Genomic DNA, 6,311 nt, shown 5'->3' with positions numbered 1-6,311 from the left:
ATTAAACTGATCGTGAGAAATTGTTAGGAAAAGAATACATTTATGCAGTATAACTCATCCATAAATAAACAAATCGATTTCATTTTTGCACAGAATTCTGCCCATAGGTTGAGAAACATTACTACCAAATGACATTGCTAAAGACAGCCTTCAAAAAAAAGTTCCACCATCTTGAATGAGGGGTTACTTATACTCTTAAACATATGCTCCCATAATGTACACAAGTCTATGAGAGAGGACGTCAAAGTCAGAGTAACACTAGACAGATTTCGATTGTCTGCGACTGCAACGTATTCCTAGTTCACCGGAAGTGGTGACACCGCTCGTTCAGTATCACGTTCGTACATTGATGAAAACAGTTTCGATTTAATCGACGTACCCGTACTGGGCCCGTACCAGACCGCAGCATATACCAGCGTGATAGCGAGCGGGCCGTGGGTCGATGCCCCGGGGGGGGGGGGCACTCGACCAAAAAAGTGGTGGGGGTGTGCCGCGGGCGAGACAAAAAACGGGGGCCTTGGAGCGGGCTTACTCTAAAAAGGAGGGTCCTCGGAACGGGCTTCGGAACGACAAATGTTTGTGAAAACGGGGGTCGTTGGAATGGATCGCCAGCGTGTGAGTGCGTATGCATCTCTATGGAACGGTCATGCGTGCATGATGCAGCTAGCGCGGCCTCCGCCGGGGAGCTCTGCGGCCGCTTTTCACCAAAATTGCGGCTCATTCAATGCGATCGGAGCGGCGCGGCGTTACGAAAAATACGCGAAGCTTTGGAGCGGATTTCTCTCTTCTTTGTTTCTCGATAAGAAGAAAGTGCTATGCCTTGGAGCGGCTATCTTTGTTCTTTTTCTCAACAAGGCAAAAATGCTATGCCTTGGAACGGAAATTTGAGTGTGAAAATGGGGGTCCCCTCCGCGGCACATACCCACTATGCATTATATACTGAGTGCCCCCCCCCCCCCCGGGGTCGATGCTCGGCCGGAGAGTCAGGCGCAGCATCACCCTACGAACCAGTGGGGCGACTGAGGGTGCAACACTTGCACTCTTGCGCAAAAACCCCCAAAACCCGGTTTTTTTTAAATAGAACATCAATTACCTATCGGATATGTAGTGTCTGAAAACAGGACACACTAAATGTAATGGAAAAGCTGGTAACAAGCAGTAATTTGCAGTTTACCAGCCCTGCCGAATCAACGAAAGTCAAGTGTTGATGCGGCTTCATTCATTTTTGCTAAGCTTGGATGACGTCATCATGCACGAACAAGCGCTCGTTCGAGCACTATGACAGCGAACGTCAAAACCTTCAAATACGAGTCACAGATTTGGGTAGTGAACGAGAAGGCTCGTCACAGAATACTTCGCGCATGCGCAGTGCTCCCAAAATCCCTTAATCTCGTACGTCCACATGGCTCGTCTCAGAAAACGAAAGCTCTCAACTATCCAAAAGGCGCGCACACCAAACTAACAATTCGATACGGCACAGAGTGGGGCCAAGGGCCTTGAACTTTCTTCTCATTTGCATAATTTTTGAATATTGTGTGCTCACTGATGCATTAAACTTCGGGATTTTCATAAAAATCAAATCAAATGAACCATGCAAGGAGGTTTGTGACAGATATCCATAGTTACAAATTGCATTTTTTTCCAATAACGTAAAAAAGAGCTAATCACATTCCACATGTTCATTCAAGCGTGAATGTTTAATTAAACGCCTTTGAATCATTTAAGCATGATAATTGGTCATGAACATAATAAAAAAGTTGATAAAAGAGCAGTTTCAGTTCCCAAAATGAAACAATACTTGCTTATGATATTTGAAAATCGCATTTTTTGTTTTCAATAACTGTTCATTGAACCGTGAAACGATGAATATTGGTGAAGATACTCTTCCTAACAATAACTGTCATCATATTCTATCATTTTTCTGATAAAAATGTGTAAAAATCCAATTATAGCAAATTCGGACTTGTGTTTATTCAACCGTGAAATTTAGCCAAAAAAGTTGTGTCGTCTTTTAGAAAGTACCTTTTACAAGCCTTCTGACTATTTTTCATAAAGAGAATGTGGAATCAGTTCCAATAAAATGGAATCAAAGTCATGATATTTGGCTTAATTGTTACTTTTGGAAAGTGACAGTTTTGCCTTCTGACGGTGCTCACTCAAAGCGTGACGTAAAATGCGTCCATTTACTCAGATGGTACCTTATAAAATTACCTACACGTCATGTAAAAATATATCAAAAACCCACATTGGTTTGGAAATTATTGATGTTTGTTCAAGGGGGGACTTACTTTTTTTGTTGTGTATATTTTTTTTTTGTATATATATATATATATATATATATATATGCATGTTTTTTTAATAACCATGCAATAATTTGGCCCCACTCTGTGCCGTATCTTTGTTAGTTTGGTGTGCGCCTTTTGGATAGCGTTTCTCTAAAACCATGTGCGAAGTTTTATGAAATAACTATTGGCAGAAGTAACAAAAACCGTTCATGAAACAAACCCTTATTTGATATTTGTTAAAATTTTGACTTCCTCTCTCATAGACTTGTGTACATTATGGGTGCATATGTTTAAGAATAAGTAATCCCTTATTCAATATGGTGGAACTTTTTTTCAATGCTTTTTTTATATAGCAATGTCATTTGGCAGTATTGTTTATCAACCTATGGGCAGAATTCTGCGCAAAAAATGATATCGATTTGTTTGTTATGGAAGAGTGAGCACGCATCAAAGTGGGAAAATTGGTATTTTCAATGCCACAGACTCATTTTAAAGGGTAATAAGGTGAATATTGGGAGCAAATTCGGTTTCAAATGTTACTTTAGTTGCTGTTGTTTTTATCATCCATCATTTCTATCACCACACACTTTCTGAACTTTTAACATTTTCATGGTTGAGCGAGCACTTTCGAAAACTTAGGAATGCACACTCTTTATACTGCTTAAATGTATTATTTTCCAAACATTTTCTCATGATCAGTTTATATTATGGACAATCAGGGGTGGGTCCAGAATTTAAAAATGGGGGGGGGGCTATAATTGGGGGAGCCAACAACATTTTCAAATTTTAATATGACCTAACAAGTTGTAGAGGATACTACCATAAATCTCTATGATGATACATGTGTACGTCACAATACAGCTAGGGGCCGCGGAACCGTTTTCAAAGTGTGGGGGAGTGGCTTAGCCAAAATTGAGATGGGGCTGACTATGCAAAAAATCAAAATCATATGGTCATTTTTACATTTTTGGAAAAAAAAGTGTGCCCCCCCACCCCGCTTCTGTGGCCCCTGCAATATTGTGCTCACTCAACCATGAACATACGATATCAAATTGTGTGTGGAGTGGCTAAATGATGGATAGTAAAACAGCATTAACACCATAAAATTCACTTAACATCAACTTTTGCCCAATTTTGTATTTGCACAATCTAAAAAACGACTCTTGTGACTTTCAAAAATGGTCATTTTTAATTCAATCTTTAATTACTCATGCATGACCCAACCGATCAATCTCATTTTTCCCCAGGAGTTGCTTAATGAATGTAGAAAACCACATACGAAATATCATATCTCAAAATAATTCCGTTCAAAAGTTACAGCAATTTGATGTAGGGGGGACTTCCTTTTTTTGTTGTGTATATATATTTTTATATACAGTGCGTATCAAAAAAGTTTTCACTTTGAAAAAGCCCTGGTAAATTAAAAAAAAACAAAATGTGGGTAATTTTTTTCACATAAAATCTTAGGTTTGGGTCTCATCTATCCAATGAAAGTAAAAGTTTTGACAGAATGATACACTTGAATGAGCACTGTCCATTTTTGTAAAGCTCGCAGAAATCTGTTTGCGCAGAAATACCCGCTGAGTCATGGGGAAGGGCGAAATCAAACTTACCCCGAGCAACATTTCTCATACATTTCCCTTGCGCTTTTAGTCCATTGATATAAAACGGATACATTCAAGCATTGTGTAACAATTTTGCCACCCAAATTGAAATTTCAACACTAAGTAAGGACAACCTGTACCCTTTTTATGCCAGCTGGATCTGAGAACATAACTGAATCTGAACAAAACTTTATATCAGACATCTCCAGCATTTTTTTGTCATTAAAAGTGGGTTTACATTTCATTATTCATTTAATACTCGTTTCTCTACACTTTTCCTAAACTTGACAATAATTAACAAATGAAAATAAAGCTTAAGCCTTTTCATGTAAATCACAGCTCAGTGTAAAGCAAATATCGTCTTGATGGTCTAGGTGTGTGGGGGAGTGGAGTGGGGCACAATGCACTCTTTGAAGTGTTTTTGGCAAGGAAACAAGTTTAAAAAGGTAAAAAGATCTTTAAATTATTTTTCTAGCTAAATTCCACGTGTTCTTCATGATTAAGGTTTACTTTTATTCGGATAACTATTTCAAATTTCTGCGCAAATCATTTTCAATAACTTTTCAAAAGTAAGTGGTGCTCACTCAAGCGGAAATATTTTTCGGCAGTTATATCGCCATTTGCTTAAATGGATCTATACCAATGTTCAAATGTGGAAAAATCTTCAGGATATTACAAATGTATAATTCTACATGATTTTTCTAAGTGTAAACTTTTTTTGATACGCACTGTACAGTGCGTTTCAGAAAAAAGATAATCCAAATCTAAAGGGCTGATATTCGGAGCATATTTAGGTTTGTGACATTACTGTGCATGAATATAAATAAGAAATTCATCAGCTTTCCATTGATATCTTATTTGTGCCATTTGCGCTCCGAATGACCGAATTAATTGATGTTGAAGACAAAAGGTGCAGAGACCAATTTTTCCAAGTTTTTGAAAACTTGATGAAAGGCAGATGCTGATGTAAATACTGTAATCGATGTCTGAGCTGGCAAAATCGTTTGATTGGACCCTTTTTCTTCGAAAGGATTTTTAATAAGTGAATGTACTTGCACACCATTAACGGGGAGATCATACCACATTTGGACCAACATTTTGAGAGACAGTTGTGAGGAGTGTACAGGCATTCTTTGGTGGATTCAGGACGTCGATCCTGCCCATCGTTCCAACATCATTCGTAATAGACTCTTTGGAAATTGCGTTGTTGCCCTCAACCATGGCACTGAAAGGCCACAAAGAGCGCCTGGCCGCACGCCCTGTGATTATTTCCTTTAGGGATACTTAAAAATAAGGTTTTTGCAACTCTTCCCCAAGATTTTGATGACTTGCAGGGCCGAAATTTTCACTCATCATTTCAGAGAAATGCCTCTAATAACACTTCATTCCACAAATTACTTGAAAAACATATTATTCTATCAAGTGCACATTTTACCCAATTTACCAAAACTTGGAAAAAAGTGGTATATGCACCTCTCCGGCTAGTCTGTCCTCGTTTTTCTTTTTAATTCAATCTGTTTCATCATACACGCCTGCCGTTTTAATTTAATGCATTTTAAAACATAAATATTTTCTTGCATGGGTCTAATAACGGTACTGGATTATATTCATTTTTTTCTGTTTTATTTTGTGCATTTGATTGAGAACTCACATCGTTAGTCTTCAGACTTAATAAAACCGAATTGAGTTGGAATTAAAATTTAGAAAAAAGGAAGGAAAGCTAGTATCGTCAAACAAATAGAAGGAAACTCTGCTGCTATACTTTGCGACCGATGTACCTCCGAAAACTAAACATTACAGGAAAGGAATCAATGAAAACGTGGCTTGAAACCAAAGCTGATACATTTATTAGAGAAGAAGCTATATCAAACATCCGGCAAACATCAAACAAAGTTTTCACCCTACTCAATATTTCTTTTTCGATTACTCTCAATTCCTAAATTGCGAAGGTGTGAAATCATATACAGAGGATGAAATGAGTACACATTCCTAACAACCGTGGATACATTTTTTAAAGGGAAATATAAACAATCACTCAGGCAAACAAATTGGCTTCCATATTTTGATAGGCATTATTTTAACATCATGAGACTTGGAAGGAATATACTACCAACTCAGAATGAAAGTATGGGCTTACGAGATGGAGAACACAATCTCATAAAAGCAGCATCTGTATCTCGTTGTTATAAGAATAGTGCTCAATACGTCGCTCAATTTGGTGCCTATTTCTTGTTTTTTTTGACATTGAGCCCGATCTAATACCAAGGAGGGGGGGGGGCAGTACGTGGGGAAAATCCCGTGGTGTTCGGGATACAGGAATAGAGAATGTTGGAAATTACCAGCTGAGATGGAGATGGTGACGATGGTACTCATTTACTATGCGGTGGAGAACCTTACTTAATTACAACAATAAGGAAGATAT

This window comes from Lytechinus variegatus, chromosome 2 (assembly GCF_018143015.1).
Source record: "Lytechinus variegatus isolate NC3 chromosome 2, Lvar_3.0, whole genome shotgun sequence".
In the NCBI taxonomy this organism is placed as follows: Eukaryota; Metazoa; Echinodermata; class Echinoidea; order Temnopleuroida; family Toxopneustidae; genus Lytechinus; species Lytechinus variegatus.
This window is presented reverse-complemented; position numbering follows the sequence as displayed.